At 43.1% G+C, this 16137-nt stretch overlaps 1 pseudogene; it reads left to right on the forward strand.

The window, feature by feature from the left end:
- The first annotated feature begins 10163 nt into the window (after window positions 1-10163).
- LOC102494072 (MICOS complex subunit MIC27 pseudogene) lies at window positions 10164-15904 on the forward strand (annotated as a pseudogene).
- Window positions 15905-16137: the final 233 nt, after the last annotated feature.

Below are 16137 nucleotides of genomic sequence, written 5' to 3' on the forward strand. Positions count from 1 at the left end.
TTTTGAGAGGTTTTTGCTATAGGGCGCGTGCACTCGCCAGACAGAGAGAGACATAGAGACAGAAAGAGAGAAATCACCCCCCAGAGGGGATGGTCATGCGGCAATCCCTTCTCCTCCATTCTCCTCTCGGGATCTTGGGCACGCATGCACATGCGCTCAATGTGAGTTCTAAGCCACCAGGTCCGGGACACGAACCACAGTCGTCTTTGGGGGAGTCCGGCAACATAGCCACTACACTAACTGCTGGTCCCCCTAGATTGGTTTTTAAGCTACCACTTTGGGACTGGAACCATGCCGTTGGCCATGTGGAATCCAGCTGCCTTAACCAGCTGGCCCTAGTGTGAAATATTATATCTAAGAATTGGATAGAAAACGTGAATAATTTTATGAAAGAAAGCTCGATTATCCTTATTTTACATTTTCTTTCCATTTTAAATATGCTGAAATAACCGCTTTTTAAAATACAATCAGTCTAAGCAAAACCATAGGAATTTTTACATCTATCAAATTTTATGTGTCATTGATTCCGAAATTCGTTGTCAGGATCAGTGAAGCATTTTTAGAAAAATTAAAAGTGGAACTGGGGGGAGTTGAAGCTAGGTGGAAAGAAGGCGAGAGGGTGGCAAGGAGAGAGGAGTGAGGACCAGAATAATTGGCAGGAAAAGAAGAAATGTCTGGTAATGGTAGAATGTACAATGTCTGCTAAGAATGCAAAAGAAACCATGTTACCGGAGCCAGAGCGAGCGGGGAGGGGGAACTAAGCTGTTCTCTAACCTAAAAATACTCTGACCCACTTTTTTTTCCTGTATAGCACAGTGCTTAACCACTGTGCATAAGAAATTGGACCCCACCTGGCTCACTGCAGTTCTAATCCCGACCCTGTGGCTTGAAACACATGCCAGTTGCGTGAAAAATGTGTGCCCCAAACTCAACAGGATGAAGACATGGAGGCGGGACTGTGGTGTGGCCACACCCCATACGGAGGGCGTTTTGTCACCTCCTTTCTCTGTCTCTCTCTCCGATCAGTGTATATGCCTTCTGCAATGTTCAAAACGTGAATCAATAGCTATACCTAGTCGCTTGAAGACCTTTCTTCATTGTCTGTGCCCTGCTCAGAAATATATAAGAAATCAAAAAGAAAGACTGATTGTATTGATTGCATATCAAAACTTAAGATGATTTTCTGATTTTGCCATTGAGTTCTAGAAACAGAGCCTGGAATGTGATTTATAAAACTTACAGTGTAATGAAAGAGATTTGAGATTCTTTTTCCCCCTCTGCTAAATATCAGAGTATTGTATGAAAACTTACTAAAGCAAGGAGATAAACTACTGTCAGAGGGATGTTTCCCGGTGATTCACAGATATACTCCTTCTCCTTTGGCTCTGTGCACGCTAGGTAAACAAATATTACCCCCACGAGGAAGTGCCCCTTTATTGTATTGAATGTAGCAATTAATACCAGAGGTACAGCCGGGTAAGCTATATTGAGTTTTGCGTTTATCTTAATATCTGGAGATCTTTGGCCTTAGAACACAGGTTACGTGCCATTATTTTTGAATGTGAAATAGTGTTGTTTATTTCCTGAGTGGCTGAATGAACAATTTAGTACAGTAAAGAGTTTTTTTCTTATCCCAAAATAAGGGTTTGGGAAATGACAGTAAGTCACATTTGTATAGCATGTTAGCGCGTGTGAGTTGCTTGTAAGTGTGTTATCATATGAGCGCTATGGAGACCATAAGAAGAAGGCAGAGCAAGTGTTTTTTTCGTTTTTTTTTTTTTTTTTTTTTTTTTTTTTTTGAGAGGTTTTCGCTATAGGGCGCGTGCGCTCGCCAGACAGACAGAGAGAGACAGAGAGACAGAAAGCGAGAAATCACCCCCCAGGGGGGATGGTCACGCCCCAATCCCTTCTCCTCCATTCTCCTCTCGGGATCTTGGGCACGCACGCACACGTGCCCGGCGTGAGTTTTAAGCCACTGGGTCCGGGATGCAAACCGCGGTCGACTACGTGGGAGTCCAGCGACATAGCCATTACGCTAACTGCTGGTTCCCTCTTTCCCGTTTTTTAAAATAAAATGAACTTGGAGAAGCTATGACCTGCTAGGTATCACACAACTAATACCTCTCAGACTATCGGCTTCAAGTCTCATTTTCTGACTCTGTCTTTTGATCTTCCATCATGTTATGATGGATTTATAAATTAATTGCATTTTGTTGGAGATAAAATTTTCTTTAAGAAGAAATCAATGTCTAGTATATGTGGAACGATAATACACTTACTCTTACTAGTGAAATAATTGAAATCTGTTGTTACAGGTTATTATTTGAAGAAGCAGTGCTTTAACAATGACGTAACTGTCACTGTGAGGGGTGGATCAAGTGAGGTTCTGAAAATGTATGAGTACGTCTATCTTAGAACTACCAACTAGAAGAAAAACCACACCATCTATAGCTAAAATGACAGTGCTGTGGAGAGTGTAGACTATGCTTGCAGGTGAGCCATTGCTAGAAAACGAGTTTGACCATTCCTTGGCGGCATTTATACATTACTAAGTTATTTGCAGTTTTAAAAACACTATATAATGAGGGACTAGCAGTTGACCTAATGTCTGTGTTGCTGGACTCCCATGCAGTTGACCGTGGTTAGCGTCCTGGACCCGGTGGCTTAAACTCACACCGGGTGCATGTGTGTGCATACCCACGATCCCAAGAGGAGAACGGAGGAGAAAGGATTGTGGCATGGTCATCTACCCTGGGGGGGAGGGGTTGATTTCTCACTTTCTGTCTCTCTGTCTCTCTCTCTCTTTCTAGCGAGTGCACGCGCCCTATAGCAAAAACTTCTCCAAAACAAACAACAAACAAACAAAAACCCACTACATAATGTATGGATGACATTTTAGAATTAAAGAAATGATACAGTACCACAAAAATAGGTATTCTGAGGAGTAGTCGAGAAGTCATTTGCACTGACTTTGGTGTGAAGCTGGCTACTCTGTCTTTGTCTTTCACTTCTCACTTGTGCTTTATTACGTATATTCACTCCCTATGACCTAGCCTTCCCCTACTGTCCACCGTCTTGTACACCAGTGTTATGAGAAGCAATAACTGAGCAAGATTTAATAGAGCAAGCCGTGTAACTCAGCTAAAGCACCCTTGACAGAAACGTGACCTACACTTTTGATTTGAATCGGAAGTCGATTGGGGGCCAGCAAGGTATTCCATCGGTAACACCTTGCTCGAGCTGTGCTGGGTCCATGTGGAGATCGTGGGCTCGCTCCCTGGTCCGCTGACCATACAACTCCGGCATGCCCGTACACCCTCCTGGCTGGCTGCAAGGAGGATTGTGGCAAGGGACCCTGCTCAAGGTGCTTGTCTTCCTCTGTCTCTCGTCCTCATGATAGGAATAAGGGAACCTTAAAAAGGGAAGTGCCATCTTTATTTCATGTATTATAATTATTAGGTATTCCTTGCTGAGGGACATTGTGTGTGGAGTAAATCTGTGTTGGAATTTAGAGCAGCAATTCGAAGAATTTTCTTATTCCAGGGTGTCTTTGGATTATGTCATGAAATGAGATTTGGGCTAAAAAGTAGATAATAACCCATTTTATCTCAAATGATATTTAGATTTAGCCTGGCCCACTGTGGCTGATAATGACACATGTATATTTTCTGGTACTGATTCATTTATGTTTCTGGGTTTTTTTTTTTTTCCCTAGAGCTTACTTTTTAAAATCATTAGATAAGTGATATCCTGTACCATTTCAGAACTATGGAGGGAGAGTTGGAATGCTGTTACCTGCAGGCCAGATCCAGCTCCCCCGTCCTTGCAAATGTAGTTTTATTGAAATGCAGGCACGTGTTTGCTTACATGTTGTTTATGGCTGCCTTGAGCTACAAAGGCCAAGTAGAACAGTTGCAACAAAACTACCAAAAAACTGAAATATTTGTTCTCTGGACTACTGTAGGAAAAATTTGCTGATCCTTGTTAGGGAGATCCTACCTTGTAATTTAAGTGGTTTTGTTTTTTATAACCATTATTTTGTTTTTACTTTATTTTCTTTTAAAATTTTCTCCCTCTGGAAATAAGACTGCTTTTCAGCAGAATAAAACATCTGTTCATCAATGAATAAACTTTCTTCCACTTGCAATATTTGTATTTTTAAATAGCTTTTATTTCTTCGAAGAATCATTTCGTGGTAATGACATTTGAACAATGGAACATCTAAATCTAGACTGTGTGAGGAATGAGCTATTTGGCGCAAATTAATATTTCTTAGAGACCTGGTGGTAGGTGTTGTAAGCATCTCTTTTTATGAACCCTGATAATATAACCAGTGTTCGTCTGGAGAAAAAACACTTAGGCTTCCAAGTTAACATTACTTATATTTAATAGATAGTCTTCAATGTATGATTAAAAATTTATTCATTAAAGTTAATTAAAATTTCCATCAGAGAGGAAGTTAGAGAGTGAGGCAGAGAGACAGAGAACTCCTAGCAGGGACTTTGTGCCATAATCCTTCCCCCAGCCTTAGTCATCTCAGATCCTGGGCACACATGTGCTCTCCTCTTAGGCAATGGCAGACTGTGGGGCTTGAACCCAGGATCTCCTCATGTGGACTAAAGATAGTTGCCTTACCACTGTACCACCACAGCTGGCTTGGTTAGCAAGTTATGAAGACATATCAAGTCGCCATTTTTGATTGAGATCATGAGTGCTCCTAGTTGTGTCCTGATAGAAAGCTTCCACTTCTGTCACTGGACTCTCACATCGTCAACAGTAGTTCAAGTCCTGGATCCAGCAGCTTAAAATTCATGCCTTGCACATGTGCATGCATGCCCCAACAAATCCCAAGAGGAGAATGGAGAAGAGATTGTGGCATGGCTATTCTCTTGGGGGGTGATTTCTTGCTTTCTGTCTCTCTGTCTCTCTGGTGAATGCATGCCCCCTATAGTAAATATGTCTCTTAAAAAAAAAAATTCCACTTCCAAGGCCCTTTGTTGGCAGGTGGGATTCCATAACTACTTCTGGCCAAGAAGTGTGCCAGAAGTCATGTGTGTGTCACTCCCTGTCAAGCGTTTAAAAGCCAGGGCGTGCTTCCATGTTCTCGTTTGCCCTACCAGTGATAGCTCAGAAACCCTGTGTAGAGACAGCAGACCACACCTTGGAGGAAGCCTGGTCTCTGAATTACTGCATGAAGGTGAGACCAATCTGCCTTTGTGCAAGCCAGAGCTCAACTCATATCTTTATTTATGTATTTATAGCTGCTCAGCTTGTAGGACACTGAAGTTTGGGAGTGCACTTGTGTTCAATATGGCTGATGCTATCCTGATGGGCTGCTGAATGACAGCTTAGTTTGTAATCCTTTATCCATACCTGTATGTTATCTTTAACAATGATTCCGAAGGTTCTTTTTCTTGTCCATGGCCCAACTATGGTAGCGCTGGTTGCAGCCCACTGAAACCACAGTGCTTGGAAGCCACTGGCTGATGGCAGGTTCAGATCCTGAATTGGCCTGAATCATGCTGGGTGTGCACCCACCTGACATCTCGACTGACTTGGGGGGTGGCAGAATGGGGTCCTCAGGTGATGAGAGCCTCTTCCTCTCCCTAGTCCTTATGGAATGAACCGACTTCACACCCATTTTCCTTCTCAGTGCCGAACTGTAAGTGCTCACTGGACATTGAACCAGAGATTCGGTGTTCGAGTCCTCTCTAAACTTTAGTCTGGACACTCTCTTTACTATATGCATGCAGGGCATTGAGCTAGCTGAGAAACAGAACAAACACGTATTCCCACTCTAATGTTGAGAGTCCTCTAACATAGAACAGTGTATGAACTTTCGGGTTAGGTCTGACTATCTGTGGCTGAAGTAACCACGTTTTCTTCCAGTGCCGCCTGAAGATTATTTTGCAGTTCCAGCAACAGGTTTGGTTCTGACAGACAGGGTTCTGACAGACAGAATCATAAGCTTATTTTGTTAATCAAATGGTGATTGCAGTACACTGAAAAGGCTTGCCATCATGAGTAGGTTCTCTAGAGCCATCGTATAAAATAAAAACACAGGAGTAGAGAGAGTTGCCTTCTGGGACCAGCAGTTAGCATAATGGCTATGTCGCTGTACTCCCATGTAATCGACCATGTTTTGAGTCCTGGACCCAGTGGCTTAACCTCACACCGGGCACGTGTGTGTGCGTGCCCAAGATCCTGAGAGGAGAATGGAGGAGAAGGGATTGCAGTGTGGCCATCCCCCCTGGGATGATTTCTCCCTTTCTGTCTCTCTGTCTCTCTCTGTCTTTCTTGTGAGCGCACATGCCCTATAGCAAAAACCTCTCAAAAGAAAAAGAAAAAGAAAAAAGAAAAAGAAAAAGAAAAAGAGAGAGATGCCTTCTAAGTTTTGAGTCAAATGTTATTTTAAATTTTGATATTACTGATCATAGACTGGGAAAACAGTCTGAGACCACCTAATAGAACACTTTTTATTTTTACAACACAGCAAACTAAAGATCATGAAAGGATGATCTTTAGCAGATGGCATAATGGTTATGTCACTGGACTCCTAGATAATTGATCGTGGTTCAAGTCCCAGACCCGGCAGCTTAAACTCACACCAGGTGTGTGTGTTTGTGTGTGCACCCAAAATCTCAAGAGGAGAATGAAGGAGAAGGGATTGTGATGTGGCCACCTCCCCTGGGGGTTATTGCTTGCTTTCTGTCTCTCTGTCTCTCTCTGGCGAGCACATGTGTCCTCTAGCAAAAATCTCTCTCTCTAAAAAAAAAAAGATCATGAAAGGAAAATGCATTGAGCTGTGCTCTCAGGGAGAAACAATGACAAGAACTGAAATACCCAGGCATCCAGAACAAGGTTCTTTCCACTTTTTTTAACTACAAGAATGGTACAGTCCAGGAGTATTCATTTTGATCAGAAACTTGAATTTCCAGAGACATACATTGTACATTGGGATATAAATTAAAATGTCAGGTTTTATGAGGGTTGTAGTAAAAGATAATTAAGTAAATTACATATCAAATTTACTTGGAAACAAAGTAATCGTAGGGGAGAAGGCCAGAGGAGGCAGAGCCTCGTCTTCCTGTTTGCAGTGAGGGAAGTCTTGTGCTCAGTTTAAACCCGATCGAGGAGGCACAGGCTGGGAGACAGGCCTGGGTCAGAGCCTGTTTGACAGAGAAGCTGTCCTGGAGCATGAGGCATGCTGGATCAAGGAGACGGGCTGAGTGGGGACCGGTGTGAAAGCAGGCACGCCCACAGACCTGTGGTTTAGACCACCGCTTCTACAGCGAGCGTGGGAGACGGTCTGAAAAGGGACTCAGATGTGGATCGTGGAGGGCCAAGTGTGCACCTAAAATAAATGAGCTCGTGGGAACCTTTGCAGAGTCAGGAATGAGGATGGAAGACGACTCTCAGGAAGGCTGCGTGAGGAAGTGAAGTGGCAGAGGTTGGGGAGGCGCACAGTGGGGCCCTTGACACCTCACAGTGCTTGTCTGCGGCTAAGGGCTGGGACAGGGATGATTGCTCGACCAATGAGAGGGAAGGCGCGGGAGTCAGGGATGGCCTGAAGATGCAGATATTGCATTTGCTTATTGATGATCCATTGGGCATCACGGGGTGGGGGAGAAAACGAATGAAGTCACAGGCTGTGTGAAGGCAGAGTAGTTGGCGGCTCTTTAGCTAAGGTAAGGATTTGTAGGCGAAAATCAGGCTTGTTTGGGACGAGATGCAATAGGATATATAAGTGAGTAGGAAATTTTGGTAGAGCTTTTGAGATGGAGTTTAATTAGGGCTTCCACATGTAAGAACTAATTTTGTTTATCTCTAATATTGAATAAACTACCCCCAAACATAAGACTTTACATAACAGCTGTACCTGTTACTCAAGAATCTGCAAGTCGGGCAGAGCTTGCCAGGGACAGCTCATCTGCTCAGCAGGGACAGAGACAGCACCAGCCTGGGTGGCTGGCCTGGAGGATGGAGGGTCCACGACCTAGGAGATCCCCGTGTGACTGGTCATTAGCTTTAGGCTGCCGGCTGGTTCTGTCAGGGATATTGCCTGAGAGCCATATTTCTTTCTCAGCAAGCTGCTTGGGCTTCCTCATGGCGTGGCGTATGGGTTTCCAGCATAAGCATCACAGGAGATCAAAAGAGACGTTGTCTACTTCTTAAGGATTGGGCCCCCAAACTGGTCAGTGTTTTCTCCACTGATTTTGTCACACATGAATGGAGTCCAGATTCCAGAGAAGGGGTGTTGTCTCTATGTCTCAGTGGGAGGAGTGTCAACGAATTTGGAGGCCATGTTTGCAAATCACAAAGTGGAGCTGATGCCTAAGATCAAGTTAATACGAAGAGTGAGAGGCTGGGTCTGGGGCAAGGTGTAAGGGTGATTCTGAAAGAGAGTGCAGCGAAGAGCAGAGTCCCGAACTAAATACTGTGTGTCCACGTTAAGGGGCAGAGAATAAGGAAAGCATTAAAGGTGAGATGATTTCAGGGAGGTTCCAGGGATATAATATGTTTTCCTTCTCTAGGGTTCTGTTTGTTTGTTTCCGGTTTCAGCTATGTTCTCTGCTGAGGATTCACAGCCTTCTCATATAACTAGTATTTCTTTCTTTCTTTCTTTTTTTTTTTTTTCTTTTGAGAAGTTTTTGCTATAGGGTGCATGCACTCACCAGAAAGAGAGAGAGACAGACAGACAGAAAGCGAGAAATCACCCCTCCCTGCCCAGGGAGATGGTCATCCTGTAATCCCTTCTCCTCCATTCTCCCCTTGGGATCTTGGGCACGCACGCACACGCACCCAGCATGAGTTTAAGCCACCAGGTCCGGGACTTGAACCGCAGTTGACCACATGGGAGTCCAGTGACAGCCATTAAGTCAACTGCTGGTCCCTATAACTAGTATTTCAAAATAGATAATGAACTTTAGTTTGTCTTTGAATCTCTCAAACCTAAACTCACAGAGAAAGAGAGGGAGAGATAGGAGTTCTATAGATTACAGGATAGGCCATTTTAATTACTCTCATAAGGATTTTCCACCAGGCGCTGTCTGCTGCCAGCCACTTTGCCCTTTGTGGCCCGGGAGCAGGGTAGAAGACAGACGTGGGTGTCTCCTGCAGTGGACACGCACTTCTATTTGCTTGGTTTCTTTATTGAAGCCTATTGCCTAGGCTGTGTAGACTGGAGGATCATAATTTTGCAATGAAAAGGAACTCAAGGCTCTCTGGCTACCTTGCTTGAAAGTCTGTATTTTAAATAATGAATCTCATGTGACATTCAGCTGGCTCAGCCCTATCCCTGGTATAGGAACTACCTGATAATAATGTGAATGTAACTTTATAGGCCGACAATTTCCACTAAAGTCTCCCTATTGTATCTCTAATGGGACATACTAAGTTTCTTTTTGATACACTTGTGGTGATCTGGGGTAACTAACAGGTCATTTACTTCCTATCTCCCTCTTCCAAGAACAACGTCACACAAATGCATTCTTGCATGTTGTTCTAGTTCGTCCCCTTGCTAGTAACCGTAATCACAGACTCTGGGCAATTTGAGATAATAAAGGTTTATTTAACTCATGGTTTTGTAGGTGCAGGGCAAGGACCAGCTCTGTAAGGTCTTCTTGTTGGTGGGGACTCTCTGCATGTGCTGCGTCTGTACAGCAAAGACACAGACGCATTCTTGCATCCTGAGCTGCATTTAACAGGTACCTGCATCTTGAGCTGCATTTAACAGGTACCTGCATCCTCAGCTGCATTTAACAGGTACTTGCCCACGTGTCTCTGCTCTTGTCTCACTTCCCGTGATGGTTAGTTTTGGGCGTCAGCTTGACCGGACAAAGGAATACCCAGGAAAAGCATTACTCTGTGTGAGTCTAACAGCGGTGTTTCCAGAAGCATTTACATGTAGATCTGAATATGCTAGACATGTGGGAAGGCATGATGCAGTCAACAAAAGGTCCAGAGAAAACTGATACGAAAGATAATTGACTTGCTATGAGACAGAGCAAGGTAGACAGCTGTTGCTTAGAACATCAGAATTCAGCTGCCTTTGGACTCCAGGAGTACCCCAGTGACCCCCTAAGTGTTCAGGCTCTTGGCTTTGGACCATGAGTTGCATCACCAGCTTGCCTGCCTCTGAGCACTAGAACTTAAGCTGATCCATGGTACCAGTGTTCTGCGATCTTCAATTTGCAGGTAGGTGGCTTATTGTGGGACTTTCCAGCTGCCATAATCACATGAGCCGATTCTTCTAATAAATTCCCTCTAAATCTTACATATATAAATGATCTTACATATATAAATGATCTTGCATATATAAATTATCTTATGTATATAAATTATCTTATGTATATAAATTATCTTACATATATAAATTACCTTGCACATATAAATCCCCTCTCACACATCCCATGGGTCTCTCTCCCTAGAGAACCCTGACTAATACACTCCGTGTTCTTATAAGTGCACAGTATTTAGGAGGGAGTTCCCACACTGACGACCTAACCAATCCCAATCACTTTATCAGGGCTCCACCTGTTAATCTTGTAACTGTATTAAATACTCTACCATTCTTTAAAAAAAGACATTTAGTTTTTGCTTTAGGGCATGTGTACTTGTGTGTGTATGTGTGTGTGTGTGTGTGTGTGTGAGAGAGAGAGAGAGAGAAGAAATAGAGAATTGAAGAAGCCACTTCCCAGGCATGGTTATGCTGAAATCCCTTTTCCCTTTTCCTTCATTCTCTTCTCAGAATTTTGGGCATCACACACATGCGCCCAGTGTGACTTTCAAGCTGCCAGGTCCAGGACTCGAACAGTGCAGTCAGCCTCGCAGGATCCAGAGCCTTAACCTCCATGCTACCTGCTGGCCAAAGTTCTACTTTAATTTTTTTTAATTTAATTAATTAATTTATTGCCAGAGTGTGAGTGCCCAGGTCATGGCCATGCTGGAAATCCTTCTCCTCTGTTCTCCTCTTGGGAGAACACTCTCACTTGCCCAGTGGGATTTTCAAGGTGCTGAGTACAGGATTTGAACCTATCACATCACCTTCTGATCCTAAGTTCTACCTTCTTAGTAACTTCACAATAGCTCACCAAATTTTAACAAATATATTTTGAGGACACATTCAAACCATTGCACACATTAAAGCAGTAATCTAGCCTCCTTCTATGTTCTCACAAATGTGCCATTCATTTTGTGAATATGCTCTAGGTTTCTCAGCTCCCATTAGGTATTTTAGAATGCTAAAATAGTTCTAAATAATGTACTAATGAAACTATCACTGGCTGTAAGAGAGATGAAGCTAAAGAAGGTTTGTGTAATACTGTTATCGTCTGTCTTAGTACTATTTCATTAGGTGATATTTAATATTTAAAAGCTCATATCTATTATATAAGTGCTTATGGGTGTGTAGTATGTGTGTGTATGAATGTGTGTGTATACCCACAGTATATATTTCCATTACCTGTTATACTACAACATAAAACTGTCCGTTAAAAATTGCCTTACTTTATGGGACCAGCAGTTAGTGTAATGGCTATGTCGCTGGACTCTCACGTAGTCGACCGCGGTTCGAGTCTCGGACCCGGTAACTTAAACTCACACCTCGCGCGTGTGTGTGCGTGCCCAAGATCCCGAGAGGAGAATGAAGGAGAAGGGATTGCGGCGTGGCCATCCCCCCTAGGGGGTGATTTCCTGCTTTCTGTCTCTCTGTTTCTCTCTGTCTCTCTGGCGAGTGCACACACCCTATAGCAAAAACCTCTCCAAAAAAAGAAAAAAAAATTGCCTTACTTTTATGAGCATATAATTTAAAATATCATCATGCAAATAACCATATTATTCCCCAAAAGCCCCTTCTATTTGTGACAAGAGCAGGAGCACCAACAAAGTAACGGTGCCGTTGTATCAATACTGCTGACTGTGTACTCCAAGAGTCTCACGACATTGACTCATTTAATCCAGCCAGCAAGGGCTTAGTCAGATGAGGTGTGAGGAATGCTGGGATTCCCCCTGTCCATCACCATGGTACTGCATCATTCTCGGTTGATGATATGTGGTCCCATTTTCTCACAATTGAACTGCTTAACATACAGACATCCTACAAAGTGACTCGAATATATGCTCTAAATCTCCTGTGCGCCATTCCAAGTGAACAGCTGCACTCCACAAGGGCGTCTAGCGTGGGCTCACTTGTAGGGTCAATGTGTTTCCTGCATCCTGAGCTAGACCTAACACATGTCCTGGCTCTCTGTTGGCAGGTAGTATTTCTCAGATTTCATCATTTATCTCTAGTGGTGTCCAGAAGCATAAATATTCATTGATCTCTGAGCTGATTGTGAATGCTGTCTTGTGATCTAGTAGAAGAAGAGAAAGAGAAGAAACGGAAGCCAGAGCGGACTCCTGGGATCCCTCCTGGGAAGACAGAGCCCTCATCCTCCTTGCTGCTCTTTCTGCAGGACCACACACAGTGTCTTCAAGAAAACAGAATCCAGATTTATTAGTATATATTCACGATGACTGTGTAAAAATTTCTTATTTTAAAAGAGATAAAAATGATGCATTTCCGAGGCCCCTAGAAGAAGCGTGGCCTCAGATAAATGAAAATTAATTGTGTCCTATTGGAACGCAATTGATCACGCCCCATGAAAGGGCAGTTTGTATTTATTTATTTATTTATTTATTTACTTACTTATTTATTTAAATTTTACCAGAGAGAGATAGAGCAAGAGAGAGGCAGAGAGAGCAAGTGAGAAGGCAAGCCACCAGGTCCAAGACTCAAACCCCTGCCAGCCATGTGGGGGTCCAGCATCCTTAACCACTAGGCTACCTGCTAGCTCCCAAAGAGTAGTTTTAAGGCTACGTATAGGCTCAGCCCATGGCATGGTGGTTAAGGCAATTGGATCCCGCGTGACAACTGTGTGGTTCCAGTCCCCAGACTCAGTGGCTTCAGAAGCCTACTGGGCACATGTGCATGCAGGCTCAAAATTTTGAGATTAGGGAGAAATCGAGAAGGAATTGTAGCATAACTACTCCCCATGGGGGTTGTTTTCTCTTTCTTTCTCTTTCTCTCTCTCTCTCTCTCTCTCTCTTTGGTGAGTGCACATGCTCTCTGGAGAAAATTTTAAAACAAAGGACTACTTGTAAATTCATTTTATAATTCTGTGTTCCCTCCACGCATGTGTAAGATTCTTGGTATTTTATACTGAAAGGATTGTATCAATATTTTATTGGTTTCCTCATTAAATTAATGAATAAAATAAAAACTTTGATACTTTAAAAAAAGAGAAAAATTTAGGTCTTACCACAGCTATGCTAGACTGCTATTGCCTTTCTGTGTTTTTTTTTTTTTTTTCTTATTTGGTTTTTTAAATCCTTTCCAATGATGAGTCATTTTAGCTAGATCTTCTCAATTCTCTTCTTAAACATTGCAAGGGGACCATCACACCTTAACATGGAGAAAACTCAAAGCCCAGTTCCTTGCTTCGTTGCAATAGTTTCCTAGTATAAAAATGTGGGATTCTCTCACTCCTATAAACGCACGAGTGTTTGGAAGGAAGGTCCCACTCTGATGGCTTTGTCCATTTTCAGCCCTGACAAAAGCCCCACCTTTTAGTTCCAGAGGACCGAGTTCCTGCCCTCCTCATACCTTCACAATAGCTACCCAAATTTGAACACGTGATTTTTGGGGACACATTCATACCGCGGCGCACGTTGGAAACTGAAGACACCCGTATCTGAGACTGCACAGTAATCACAGCAGCCAGGTGGTCTACCACGGTGACAAAGGTACTCCACTGAGGCTTCATTCATTAAGCACACGCCGGAGGGCACGCATATGCAGATGGTATTACCAGGCTTCTCAACGTATGCTAAGAACGATCATTTTAAAAATCATGTTGACTTGCAAGTATCTTCTCTATCTCTGGTGAGATAGAGGCACAGATGTGGATGTTTTTTCCATATTCATAATCTCTTCTGAGATTAATTCTGGGGATTGGTTTATTATTATTTTTTTGAATTTACCAGTATCATTCAGGTTTTCCATTTATTTTAATAGATGTGGACAAATTATTCATTTTTAAGTCCTCTACATCGCTTTATCACTGTGATTATCTTCAGTTTTGTTTCATTTTTTAAAGAATTATTTTATTTAACTTTATTTATTAACTTATTATAATTTGACCAGAGAGGGACAGAGCAAGAGAGAGAGATTTCCTAGTGAAGTTGGAAACAAGAATAACTACCATCACCATCACTGTGTAAAATTGCTAAAGAGTTTTAGCTCCATCAGTAGAGAACAAATAAAAGGTCCTAAAAGCAAATACGAGAATATTAGAATTGTTTGATTATAATGAAGTTATGGCTTATAAAGGGAGAAAACATAAAAATTAGTAGTCCGTATGCAATAGAAGCTGGTAAGATTTAATGGATGAAAAGGCCCCATTTACAATAGCACATTCATTTAGACTGTCTATACGTAGACGTTTAGCCCACCTAGGCATGAATGTGGAAGGAGCGGGGAGCTCATGCACTGTGCTTAAGGCAGGTAGATCCCACGTGGCTACCAGACCCAGCATCTCAGAAACACCGAGCACGTGGGCGTGCAGGCCCCAAATCCCGAAAGACAGGAGAAACGGAGGAGAGGAGGAGAAAGGTCTGAGGGTGACCATCCACCACGAGGGGTGCTTTTTTACTGCCCCCCCCCTTTCTGGAGAGTGCATGTCCTCTCTGGCAAGATTAAAAATATGTGGAAAGAGGCTTATGCAAGATACTTAAATGACACTAGGGCAGGGCGTATAAACGAGGCTTTGGTCAATGGAAAGGCATTTGATGCTTATAACAGAAATGCTCAGTAGTGTTAACAAGTCAAGTATCCCTAAATTAATTGAACAAATACATACAGCATGTTTGAAAATGTTAAGAATGCTGGTAAAATGGTCAGATGCCGCTAATGTTCACACAGAAAAATACACACGTGCTCCGTAAGAAAACTTGAGCGGAGAGGGTCATAGATCCCCGGGGGTTAAGATGGGAAGACTGATGACCACGCCAGCAGGTCTAACATACACATCTGTGCGTGTATATGCGGCCAACGATGGGGAATCCGGAAAGCAGCCAGTGACCAGAGCAGCCCCTATACGTACTGTGCCAGCTCTCCAATCTAAGGATGCTGAAGAGCAGCCTGGCCTTGCCTCCATCCGCACTACAGCTGGTCGTTATACTGGCTGGTGTGAGGGTGTTTATATCTTTGTGGAAAATGGGATGGTGGATACAGTAGTTTGAAAAGATGCATATGTCTATCTGAAGAATTCTCGAGATTGTCTTCCGAAAACGAGATTACCGTTTCAGGATAAGTGGGCTTTGTTTCTGCAAGAAAAGGACCTCGATTCAAGAGAATTGCTTGTCCCTGGGACTGGCCACTTTAGGAGCAACTGTTTGCTCTCCAGTTCTGTCAGAAATAATTGCAAAGATAACCAGAAAAAGGGCATATGCTACAAGTCAGCAAATTTCTCGAGATTGTCTTCCGAAAACGAGATTACCGTTTCAGGATAAGTGGGCTTTGTTTCTGCAAGAAAAGGACCTCGATTCAAGAGAATTGCTTGTCCCTGGGACTGGCCACTTTAGGAGCAACTGTTTGCTCTCCAGTTCTGTCAGAAATAATTGCAAAGATAACCAGAAAAAGGGCATATGCTACAAGTCAGCAAATTTATGAATCAGTTAGATCATTGTGGACAAAAAGAAACCACAGAGAGGCACTTCTGAACCTAAAGAAAAACACAAAGCTAGGAAGCTCTGCCGGACAGAGACACCTGCAGAAACAACTCGCATCCTGAAAGACTCCGTGCCTTGGCCAGCAGGACTCAGCTCTGAAATAAAGACCTAATCAGACTCCATCTCAGGATAAAAAGAAAGAAAGAAAAACACAGAAAATACATCATGAGTTTTCCGATGACCTGGCAATTTTCAAATAGGGTGGTACACACTTTATACCTGGCCCCAAGCTCAGGGTCATGGGCAGTCCCATCCAGAAGGGGCAGATGTACAGGACTGGAAGCCGAAAACGACCACCGCACTGCGTGGAGAACTACGAGATGTGTGAGTTCCAGGGAGGATGAAAAATTCACGTAATGGTAACTG

This window comes from Tupaia chinensis, unplaced genomic scaffold, assembly GCF_000334495.1.
Source record: "Tupaia chinensis unplaced genomic scaffold, TupChi_1.0 Scaffold145057_1, whole genome shotgun sequence".
Classification (NCBI taxonomy): domain Eukaryota; kingdom Metazoa; phylum Chordata; class Mammalia; order Scandentia; family Tupaiidae; genus Tupaia; species Tupaia belangeri.